Source organism: Electrona antarctica, assembly GCF_951216825.1.
Source record: "Electrona antarctica genome assembly, chromosome: 17".
Taxonomy (NCBI): domain Eukaryota; kingdom Metazoa; phylum Chordata; class Actinopteri; order Myctophiformes; family Myctophidae; genus Electrona; species Electrona antarctica.
Genome location: NC_136798.1, coordinates 24,918,624 through 24,931,420, shown reverse-complemented (window position 1 = coordinate 24,931,420; position 12,797 = coordinate 24,918,624).

The window sequence follows — 12,797 nt, the reverse complement described above, 5'->3', positions numbered from 1 at the left end:
GTATAGTTCTAGTCACTGGCTCACTGCATGACAGTGTAGATTTGAGCTTTTGTTTGATTAATACATTTCTTTGATGTACAGCATAATATTGATACATTATTATTTTTGTATTTGTCATAAGATGCTTCTAGGTACGCAGTCATTGAACATTTTATAGTAGGAAGGGGAAACTTAAAAAATTATACAAAATGCTGATTTGTAAAATATTATGGACACCACTGCTCTCTCTAGGTCGTCCTCAGACGAGGCCTCCATTGTCGATTCCAGTCATCCCGGTTCTCCATACATCTGACCACCTCATTGGTGCTTTGCGCTCCTGAGTTCTTGAGTACATCCACAAAGTGAGTACATCTGCAAAGCATCCCTTGATATGCCAACCCACTGTTGTCATCTGTTAATAGGAATTAGAAATAATATTATGATCAATGGTGTCAAATAATTCACCCAAGTATGGAACAGCATTGATCAGCATTTATTAAAAGATTGTCTCTTGTGTAGTTGCCAGTTACATTAGTGTTTCATTGTCTTTCATGCCTGCCAGACTTTGTAATGAAACACAAAACTGGCCAGTGCAGGACCATTGATTGATTGAATACGTTATTAACAGTATGCAGAAAACAGCACAGGAAAGTACAGTTCAATACAAGGTCTGCTAAGAGGAATTCAACCCAAGAAAGCCTATGGCTTGTTTCCGTTGGGGTCCTTTGTATTCAATTCATCGAAACAATGACAGACAAATATACAATACTACCATGATATTGCAAAACAAAGACAGGCTTGGTATCCCCCTTGCCACCACAGCACTGTGAGAAGCTGGAAGCAGTGTCTCTGTTCACATATCACAGCTCCACCTCCTCCATCTGAACACTGCAAGAGGGGGATGAGATGATAAAAGAATACAATAATAACAAACCATACCATAACATGGCAAAGCATTTGAGAGCATTTCGAATGTCACTTGCTTTTTGGTCTCTGTCTCAGTCAAGTTAGGCTATTTTCACTACATCTTAAACATTTGTTTTCTTATTTATGGGATGTCTTTGCTTTTTCAATGAAATTACTGAAAATAATTGAATTTGTTTTTAATTAATGAAAAACGTTGTTTTTTTGGGAATGTTGTTTGAAAATGTTTTGAAATAATAATTAGGAAACAAAAAAATTAAGGGAACCAAAAAATGTGTCAACGACCCACAAATCAGTGGGTTAGACCGTTAGAGCACTGGTCTTGTAAACCAGGGGTCGTGAGTTCAAATCTCACTGGGGCCTAAACTGTGGGTTTGTTCAGTAACATGATTCTCCATGCCTCAGAAAATGCATTTTCAGGTCATGATACCAATTTTGTCCAATCACAATCAGGATAGAGAACGCAGTCAGGATACAGATTAAATTAGTGTATTTGTAAGTGATGACACAAATTAATGAGCAGACAAAATTGGAACTAGAACACTATAAAAATTAAGCTCCTGATTGGCTGAAATGTTGTCACCTACCTGAACATGTATTTTCTGTTTATTAAAGAGCTGGAGAGACAGGGAGACCACTGTTACTGAACAAACTAAATATCACAATTTAGTTGCATGTCAATGATGTCAGCCAATTGTCAATATAGTGCTTGTTTGTTTACAACCTGCACGTTCTCTTCCCCAGAGTGTGTTATTTAAATGTTGTACGAGTCACTGTGTGCTGCAGGGCGGGTCCTTGGGGTCCAAGACAAATTTCTCCCTCCGGAGACAAAAATAAAGAAACCTTGAACCTTGAACATGTTCATCAGGATGGATCAACCGTGTTAAGTGGTCAGATGGGTGGGCCACGGACACTTTCAAGATTTTAGAGTGGAGTTGGGACCACTGTACATATTGAACACCCTTTACCCATGGTTAAAAATATTGAACCTGAAAAGTATTAAATAGCGCTTCGACAAAAACCTCTTAACTCCACTTGAGCTGGATGTTTTATCATTTCCTGAAAAATGAACATTTTGGAGTTAGGTGGTTTCTTCCAGACAGCAGAGATATTAACTATCTATCAACACACACTTGTTCTGTTAGCATTCTCGTTCCCTTTACTTTCACCCTTTGACCTCGTCTCCTTTGCAATTCTCCTGCCTGGCCAGGCTCCAGTGAATGCTGAGTTGGTGTGCTGCCACTCTAGGACAGCAGGGGGAGCCTTTCCTCCTTTAGCAGCAGCCACAGGTGGCATAGTAGGGAAATTCACTTCACTGCAGCAGTAAGTATGTCACAAGACTCCATTTTTCCACTTGAAATCTAGCATCCCTATTCTGTGATCGCCAACCATGTCACAATTTCTCCAACATTTGTTAGTGGAGTTGGGCTTAAATGGACAGGCTGTCAGAGCGGTCCTAAAGAACCTCATTTTAAATTTCCAGTCAAATTCTTTCCATAATTGACTATCTAGCCCTCTATGACATATATTTTCCCAAACATCACCCTCTAGCACAATGTTCAACTCCATTTCCCATTGTCCCTTAATATGAAGAGTGTTGTCCGACAAGTCAGGACAAACTTACCTTGAAGCTGGGAGAAAGATTTGTATACAATTCCGTCAAACAGTTGGTTAATTGTCATTAACACCATTTCGACCTGAGGACGATTCTATAAATGCCTTCTAAATCATGACAGTTTTCTGAAAAACCCTATGTTTCTATGACAGTGGTTCTCAAACTATTTCATGTCAAGGAGCCCCAGAATTATCTGTATTTGGCCGTCGGCCCCCATCTGAAAATATGTTATTCCAGGGACCTCCCCCAGAAGCAAAAACGTTCGCTCTGAAAGAATATATATTCAAAGATTTACGCCACATTTTCACGATTTTTCAAAAATAGCAGACCTACAAGGGGTTAACACGCTTTCTGCTTCCCACAATATGAATGACTCTTGATAGAGTCGTAGCAATCTTGTTTTTGCACAGAGAACCAGATTTTCAACGTATGTTTAACCCATATATTGTTTATTTTAATCTTCTTCCGAGACTCTTGGCTGAGAAATGGATAGTGATATAGTATAGTTTTGTTCTATTTAACAGCCTAATTCTTGGTCTCCTAGTTTGCCAGATACATTTATTTTTCTAGTAGTTTGAATATGGATTGTGGAACTCATTTGGGGGAGATTGAAAAGATTCTAACTGATTCTATCCTTCGTAAAACGGACAGATAACGTGCATGTTAATTGTAGTTTTCCTTTTGTCATCTCTGCTATTGTTACATTTCCCTGTCCCCTTTCTGCTAGGACTGTCGCACCTCCAACAGTGCCAAATAGATCAATGAAATAATCTATTAATAATCAATCACTATTTTGAGCAGTGGTTCTTATATATATATATATATATATATATATATATATATATATAAGATGCACTGCTTTGCATGGGATTAGCCAAAAGTTAAGTAGGAGAGGTATGGAGTTCTAGTCCTTCCCTCTTTCCATCCCTCTGTCTTTCTTTCTTTCTTTCTTTCTTTCTTTCTTTCTTTCTTTCTTTCTAAATATGGTGTTATTGTATCTATTGAATCTTTGATTCTTGTGTTGTCTGTCCTCAGGTTTGCATCATAGATCTTATAGACCTGGGTCCATTTCCATCGACAACACCCATAGATGATGCTTGCTCAAACTTTCAACAATCTGAGAGAGATCCTGGGCTGTCAGTTGTCCTTCAAGGCACACATGTGCAGCAATCACTCATTCCTGTATAGCTTTGTGCTTTACAACATCTGGAGGAGCAGACCTTCCTCACCAAGGAGGAGTGAACCCATCCTTATCCAAGCTTCCATCATCTCCAATTTCAACTACTGTAAATGCCTCCATGCTGATCTGCCAGCATTGCTCTCTCAAACTGCTAGAGAAGAGCAGTAATTAAACAGCTCCAAAACAGAAGCCATTTTCATCGGAACCCACATCAGGTTCAATCATCCCCCATAACAAGCATCACCTTCTCTGGCCAAGACATCCCACTTGCATCTGTCGTCACAAACCTGGGTGTTGTTAAAATGAACCCCCGCCTCAACTATGAGGCCCACATCAAACGCCTCTGCAAAACCTAATTTTTCCACCTAAAGAACATAGCCAATCTCTGTCCCAACCTCACTCTGCCTGATGCTGAAAAACTATTCCAGGACTAGATTACTGTAAGTGTAACAACAACGCACTTCTCATCGGGATCCCTAGCAAGGGCCTTCAAATTCTCCAGTACATCCAAAACAGTGCTGCTAGGTTCCTGATGAGAGTGCGTAGCAACGCTCCTTCTTACCTCAAGGAATGAGTCTCCCTTCAACCCTCAACTCGCAACCTCCGCTCTTAAAACACTAACCGCCTCAAACCCTGTTACCCACCAAGACCAACCTGCGCATCATGGGTGACCGTGTCTTCTGCTCGGTCGCCCCCGAACTGTGGAACGCCCTCCCCGCCCACCTGAGAGCACCAGTCGGTTGACTCATTTAAGAGGACTTAAAGGGTAACCTTTTTGCAACAAAATATATGTTAATGGCGTTTAGAAGATTTTGAACACTTTCCTGGGGGTCTTTATGTGTGTATTATGTGATTTTAGATATTTTTGATTTTAACAGTGAAAAGGGAAAGTGTTCTAGATCTAAACGTCATTAACATATATTATTTTGCAAAAAGTGTCCCTTTAAGACTTTCATTTTTTAACAAAGCAGAAACCTTTTAACAGAGGTGAATGGTGAATTTTGGGAGTTTAATACTTTTATCAGCCTTGCCTTACTAGCATTGGAAAATTGGAATGGAAATGGAAATGATTAAAAAGCAAAACGTAGGCCTACAGAAATTGATTTGATGACTGAAGCAATGTTTAAACCCCATCCTTTAATAATAACCATTCATTATTTAAGGGAACATCTCTGTATGATTGCTTGCAGAAATTAGGTCATATATGTAGATGAGCAAATTGGCTATCCAATCACATAAATTCAGTTGTTCATGAGATGATGTATGATGATGTATAATGATAAGAGCGCCCCTCACTTCACACGGTGTGATTTTTAATATACTGTAGTAGATTCCTGTGTTCTGTTGACTGGACTATTGCATTTCACTGTATGTTGGCATCGACCAATCGCTGCTTAGGCGTTTGCAGCTGATCCAAAACATTTTTAAATCCCTGCTAAAGACTTATTTTTTCTCCTTGGACTTTAGAGAAAGCTGAGGTAGCCCTGTTTTCCCCTCACTGGAAGCAAATGTTTGCTAGTTTGTGCCTTTTATTTTGCCTGCAAATGTCTGTTTATATTGCACTGTTTGCTTCTTGCTTTCTAATGCCTGTTATATGTCTATTACATTGCTTGGTTGAATGCTTGATTCTGATTGGACATTGGTCAATCGCTGAATTCAGTGGTGACTCGTCTTGATAATGACCGCTTCGCAGAGGTGGTCTGTTAATGTCTGTTTATATTGCATTGTTTTCCCTTTGTTTTCTTTTAACCTGTGCAGCACTTTGGTTGACTTTGTCATGTTAAATGTAGTATATAAATAAAATTTGAGTTGAGTTGAGTTGGTGAATTTTGGGACTTTGACACCAAATCCAGGAGAAATACCTACATTCCAAAGCTGAGGTCTGATTTCTCCCAGTCAGAACTCCATATCTTCTGCCACAGGCTGAAAATGGAACCCTTGGGTCCATTTGGTTCAATTTGTACATTCCCAGAGTCAAATTAACCCTGAGATGGGTTACACTGAGGTTCCAGAGATTAATCTTATAAAATGGGGGTCCATGATCTAATATTATTAAACTTATGGTCCTTGAAATGAAAAAGGAAATCAATCACTTCTCTGGGCCCATGCACACATGGACATTTGCAGTGCAGTGCCTTGGACAGCAGCAACTACATTGTTAAAATTGCCACATTTGACTGTTTTTTCCTTAAACCAGCCACCTTATTACATATCTGTCATCCATTCCACTGCTATTTTAATCACACACCTTTATGTGACCTGTTTTTCAGTTCCTTTATCTCATTCCAACTTACAACAGAGCTTGTACCACGTTTTTGCCAATATAGTTGAGTTGAACTCTAAAAACGTTAAAGATTATAAGATCTTGTGTTGTGTTGACTGAAACAGCTAGAAATGTGAGATAAAATCTCTTATAATATCCAGCAGTGTTTTTTTTAAATCCTAGAGTATGATTAAAAGATCACACAACATATGCAGAAAACTGGAATACCACTGTTTTTTCTGTTTGTGCATGATTGTGTTTTACATAATAAATCACTATAAAAAGGGAATGTGATTATGTGAGATGTTAATTGTCAGTGGCATGTATTTCACTGTTTATAATATAAATGGCATTATTTCAGCGTTTGAAGAATCTAAATCACTAGTTATTCTACTGCACCTTTTCCCGTATATAATTGAAATACTTTAAAACAATGAGTATCATAATAAGATACATACAGACACATTTTAAATTTTAGATGATTTATCAAGGTATTCAGTTCATATTTACATTATATACATTGTTCTTGGAATCATTAATAATTAACTAGAATAAGAGTAATAGATAAAAATAGATACATCAAAACAAAAAAACAGTAATTTAAATTCATTGAACAGTTTGCAACAAATATACAAATATATATCATTGTTATCTTATATATACAAAATGGAATCACATTTGTGACAAAGCGTCCTTTTCTTGGAGTCTCTCCTCCGCCCATTTCTCTAACCGTCCCTTCTGCAATAGGTTGGCCTCTTCCTCCAGCACGGCTGTCATCTTTGATTCCATTTCAACCAACCTCCTTGCCATGTCCAGGAGCTGGAACTGAATATTTTTATCGGTCTGCATTAAAGGACTAATTTAAGCACTATATAAAATCAAAGAACCAAAATATATAGGCTGCACAACATCATCATGACAGTTTGTGAGCTTGTAGATCAGCTACTTTTGGTGAATGTAGAAAAACAATCTTTCAAAAAAAATCATTAGCAGTCAAAATTATTGAAAAATGCAGTAAGAAGTACCGTATTGCAGAAATGGAGTCTTTTGGGTACATACTTGAGCATGGAGCTATGTAAAACTTCCAGCTCTCCTATGAAGCACAAAATGTACAATTTACAATTTAGGCATTTAGCAGACGCTCTTAATCCAGAGCGACTTACATTAAGCAATAACAAAAGCATGGCATACATCACATATATAAAAAGTAGTTATCATGAATCATGCGTAAACTAAGAGCGTAACAGTGGAGTATCTATGTAAACTATACATACTATACTATATAATATATTATACATGTGTACTATAAAGTGCTATGACTACATAAAGTGCAATTCTAGAGCTGTCTATGTAACAAGCTATAAGTCTGTTTAAAATACTATCTAAGTCTACATAATGTGCTATCTAAGGGGCTAGGCTAGGGCAAGTGCTACGGGCCATGGTGGAGTCTGAAGAGGTGGGTTTTCAGACTGAGGCGGAAGATTGGGAGTGAGGCTGCAGTTCTGACTGTGATGGGAAGTGCATTCCATAGTTTTGGAGCCAGAAGGGAGAAGAGTTTGGGACGTGTGGAGCGTTGTCCCGGCGTTTTTAGTGAAGGTACCTCCAGCTTCCCTGCGTTGGCTGATCTGAGTGCGCGGGAGGGTTTGTAGGGTACGATCATACAGATATGGGGGAGCCATGCCTTTGGTTGCTTTGAATGCCAGCATCAGAGTTTTGTATTCTGTGCGGGCAGCGACCGGGAGCCAATGGAGGGAGCGGAGAAGGGGGGAGACGTGTGAGAATTTTGGCTGGTTGAAAACCAAGCGGGCTGCGGCATTTTGGATCAGTTGGAGGGGCTTAAGTGCACATGCCGGTAGGCCAGTAAGGAGGGAGTTACAATAGTCAAGTTTTGACAAGACTGTTGTCTGGATTAGGAGCTGGGCTGACTCCTGGGTGAGGAACGGTCTAATTCGTAGTATGTTGTAGAGTGTAAACCTACAGGATTGAGTGACAGCTGTGATGTGTGTTTTGAACGAGAGCTGACTGTCCAGGACAACACCAAGGTTCCTGGCTGTCGGGACAGACTTTACCAGGGCGTTGTCTACGGAGATAGTTAGCTCCCGCATAGGGCAGGACTTAGCTGGGAAGAACAGAAGCTCAGTCTTGTCTGGGTTCAGCTTGAGGTGGTTGGAAGACATCCACTGTGAGATGTCAGCCAGGCATGCAGTGATGCGCTCTTCTACCTGGGTGGCAGAGGGGGGGAAGGATAGAAACAGTTGTGTGTCATCGGCATAGCAGTGATAGGATATATTGTGAGCCGAGATGATGGTGCCAAGGGATTTAGTGTACAGTGAGAAGAGGAGGGGACCAAGTACAGATCCCTGTGGGACCCCAGTTTGGAGGGTGCGGGGGGATGATAGCAAACCTTTCCAAGAAACCTGGTAAGTCAGGTCAGAGAGGTAGGAGGAGAACCACTTCAGCGCCGTCCCGCCGATGCCTAGATCAGCTAGGGTGTCTAGGAGCAGCTGGTGGTTCACTGTGTCAAATGCCGCCGATAGGTCTAGGAGAATCAGGACTGCAGAGTGGGAAGCAGCCTGGGCAGCATGTAGTGCTTCTGTGACTGCGAGGAGTGCAGTTTCCGTGGAGTGTGCCTTCTTGAATCCTGACTGGTTGGGATCCAGCAGGTTGTTCTGTGAGAGATGGAGAGAAAGCTGGTTAGAGACAACACGTACAATCAAGCAGTGTTGATTTTGGACAGCAACTAATCGCCTTTTTATTAGCAATAAAAATAATAATACCTGTGTTTGAACTTTGCCATTTGAGTCAGGTCCTTCGCCAGGTTCTTGTCGAGCACAATATTAGTAAAGACTTTGTAGACTTCTGAGTCTTTGGCGAGCCACTTTTTCTTCCTGGCTTCCTCGTCAGTTAGCGGTCCATGATAGCACCCTAGTTTCCACCTGCCCTTCTTTCCATGTGTGGACTCCACGGATGTGGTACAGTATGGACTTCCATCTCCTTTTCATCTCCTAAAAAAGAAAACAATGTCCCGCATGCACGCACACAAGACCTGGTTAGAAAATAGCTTCTGTCAGGTGGCTCAAAATGATTATATTTGAATACCATTGAATTACATAGCAGTTGGTTATGATAGTTTGAGTTTTTGTATTTGATGTCATGCCATTTCAGTTGCAGACAGCATATTACACAAGTAACACTAAAAAGATCAATTCTCATTTTCACAGGCAACTGACCATAGCCAAATTATGTTTTGAGATGCTATAGAAATTACATTATTATATTAAATTATTATTATAATATTATTGTTATGTATCTGTACCTCAGAGCATCAATATTATAGTCAATGTGAATAATTACTGTATACCTCAGCATCTCCCCCACAAGACGCACAGCAAAACCACAAGTGGTTGGTAATGGACTTGATCCAAGGGAGCAGTTCTCTGTTGGCCTTCTTGTTACCCTGAGCCACCAATTTCTTCTTTAGTCCTGTAAAAATAAAACTACATTCACACAGTCCACACTGCTACTCTTACTTACAGTAATACTAATACATAATTAACATAACTCGAAACTGTGCTCCTCGGAGCACAGGTTGGCACGTTTTGTTTAATGCCTATAGAGATAGTGTATACAGATATGTGTGATGTCTTTGGACGCACAGTACTGTCCAAAAATGTGTTTAGTAAATATTGGCCTCCTGGTGGTGCTATAACAGGCCCATGTAAAAAGATTCAGGGCAGAGGTTGTGAATTGGCATCCAGGGAGTGTGTGTGCACCGACAGGGCCAACAGTGCCAGAGATTAGCTGTACACAGACAGGGTGCAAAACATAATTCAGGATTCCAAATCAAATAGAGCAAAAATAGCATATCTACAACCTCAAATTGTGTCGCACTGCAATACGCTTTGAGCTTGTAGGTCTGCTAAATACGGAGATAAGAGGTTTCTGCCTGACATTATATGCAATGTGGCCCTCTGGAGTCAGTGTGGAAATATAGTGTCCCTCTACATCGTCAAAGTTGCAAACCCCTGGTTTAGGACACGCCTTTCGGCCTGGCGGAGACACAAAACAAATACTAAAACATACCCTTTGAAGTGTGCCACGTGTCAAACTCATGTGGAATATCAGGGAATTCCTCTGCCATGGTCTTCCTCGCCTGAAAAAGAAGCAGCGGACGCACAGCTTGTAAATCCACTCCACACCAATAATAATATTTAAATCTGAGTAAAGACATTTTTAAACTGTATGGTGAAATCCAGAAATGCATCACACCACATGATGAGGTGCATCATTATTTATTATTAGAACTAAGGTCTAGTTATGATTCTTTTCACTCCAAATCCTCATCATGGACAACAGAGCATGAAATTAGACGTGAGCAGGAAAGGAAAAGCTCTGGAAGCTCAAAAACATGAGATGGAGAGGCAAGAGGAGAAGCAGAGGAGGCTCCTGGCTGCTAAGGAGGAGCAGGAGCAACAGAGGGCTGCCGCAGAGAAGCGAGAGCAGCAGCGGCTCCTGGCTGCTACGGAGGAGCGAGAGCAGCAGAGGAGGCTCCTGGCTGCTAAGGAGGAGCAGGAGCAACAGAGGGCTGCCGCAGAGAAGCGAGAGCAGCAGCGGCTCCTGGCTGCTACGGAGGAGCAGGAGCAACAGAGGGCTGCCGCAGAGAAGCGAGAGCAGCAGCGGCTCCTGGCTGCTACGGAGGAGCGAGAGCAGCAGAGGAGACTCCTTGCAGTCACAGAGGAGCAACATGAGGAGATCCACCCGACACAACAGCCAGGCCCGGGTGCTCCGAATGGTGAGAAAGAAATGGGTGTCTGTCAAGAAACTGCTGGAGATGGAGGGAGCAGCAGCGGTGAGGCCCAAAGACAGCAGCTGCCCTGGCCGAGGCACCAGGGGGTTCAGTGGGAGCTGGTGCTCGACAGGTCAGGGGGGCCGAGCCTCATGCAGTGGCTCTGGTGGCTTACAAGGTGGCTGCCAAGGAAGACTCCTCGGCTGCAGTAGAAGTGGTACAGAGCTAAATGAATTGCATTGAATGGAGCTATGGGGTGTTGTGCTAATTCGCTTATTTCCATCGCTCAAAATTATTTATTTTTTGTATATATCCTCTCCATAATGTAAATATCCCAAGCGGCACACTTTACTACTTTCGATGGAAATAAGCGAATTAGCACAACACCCCATAGCCCCATTCCAATGCAATTCATTGAGGGCTTATGGTAGGGGAAATAGCCAATAAGGAGTTTTTGCACAAAAAAACACCTGGACCTCTTTGGTGGGGACATGACGACTACAAAGAAAGGTAAAAAAGCCTTCTAGCATGGAATTCTCCTTAACATCTTATGGCCGGCAAAAATGTCAAAATTCCATTTGCTTTAAGTAGCATGCGACATGTGTAACGGGTTGTGTCTGTCTGTGTATTTGGTGGAGATGTATATGGTGTAGAAGTGATGACACGGCCACACAGAGGACTTGCTCTCACTCAGGTCTTTACTTTGGAGTTCCTGGTATGAACAATAAATGAACACCGATGTCATCTACAGCGCAGCAGCAGCATACAGTACACATCTGCAGCATTGGAATTCATTTCCTCTGAGGCAAATGTGATCGTATAGTGAGTCATTTGTTTCTTTCTTTTTCCATAGAGCACCTAACCCAATGAGAGCTATTTTTATAACAAACTTACAGAACATTATGAAATGACACAACGGCTACACAAAATAAAGAACAGACTACTAATAGCCCAAGAAAGACAATGATAATAAACACTGTGTAAATCTCTCATTCAACAAAGCCCACCTGGTATGAACAATAAATGAACACAGATGTCATCTACAGCGCAGCAGCAGCATACAGTACACACATCTGTGTAACAAAGAGTGAAAATTATTAATATAAAACCCCACATTTTTATTTTATTGTTTGCAACGGAGCTCTCTTGAACCCACCTGCAGCATTGGAATTAATTTCCTCTGCCGAGGAAACTGCGTGCAGCTGCGCTGTTCATCCACCAGGTGGCTTTAGTACTCTAAGCAATACATTGAAAAGCAAGTAGTGATTTTGTAGAAATTAATACAAGCATATTTCTAACTCTGTTACACATGTCAAACTATAGGGTGTTTTCATGATTCTGAATCCATTCAAAGCATTAGTTTTGCACAAAATGCACTCCTTGGGCTAAAAACGGCCATAGACGTGCTTGAAATGTACTGTAATTCTGCAAACTGTTAATACATATTTCAATCAAATGTGATGAGGTCGGCACATTTGGGCAAGTGGCTATGGCTGCTTTTAGCCCAAGGAGTGTTTAAATAAAATGTTCTACATGTCAGTCAGAGCCACCCAGTCGATAGATATTTTTAAATCCCTGCTAAAGACTTATTTTTTTCTCCTTAGACTTTAGGGAAAGCTGAGGTAGCCCTGTTTTCCCCTCACTGGAAGCAAACTTTTGCTAGTTTGTGCCTTTTATATTGCCTGCAAATGTCTGTTTATATTGTTTCTTTCTTTCTAATGCCTGTTATGTCTTTAATGTCTGTTTATATTGTTTGCCCTTTGTTTTATTTTAACCTGTGCAGCACTTTGGTTGATTTTGTCCTGTTAAAGGCTCCAGACTTCCCAAAACAAACTGGTCAGGCTCCTACTTGGCCTCACCCCCCGAACCCACCTCACCCCTGCCCACTTTGACAGACTGGCATGGCTTAGGGTTGGCGACAGTACAGCATCTTGCAATGGGTCTGGTCCACAAGATTCGATACTCCACCAAGATACCCATGTACCTGTCTAGATACTTCCTTAATGTTAACGAAGTCCACACCCACAACACCAGAGGGAGTGCAACGAAC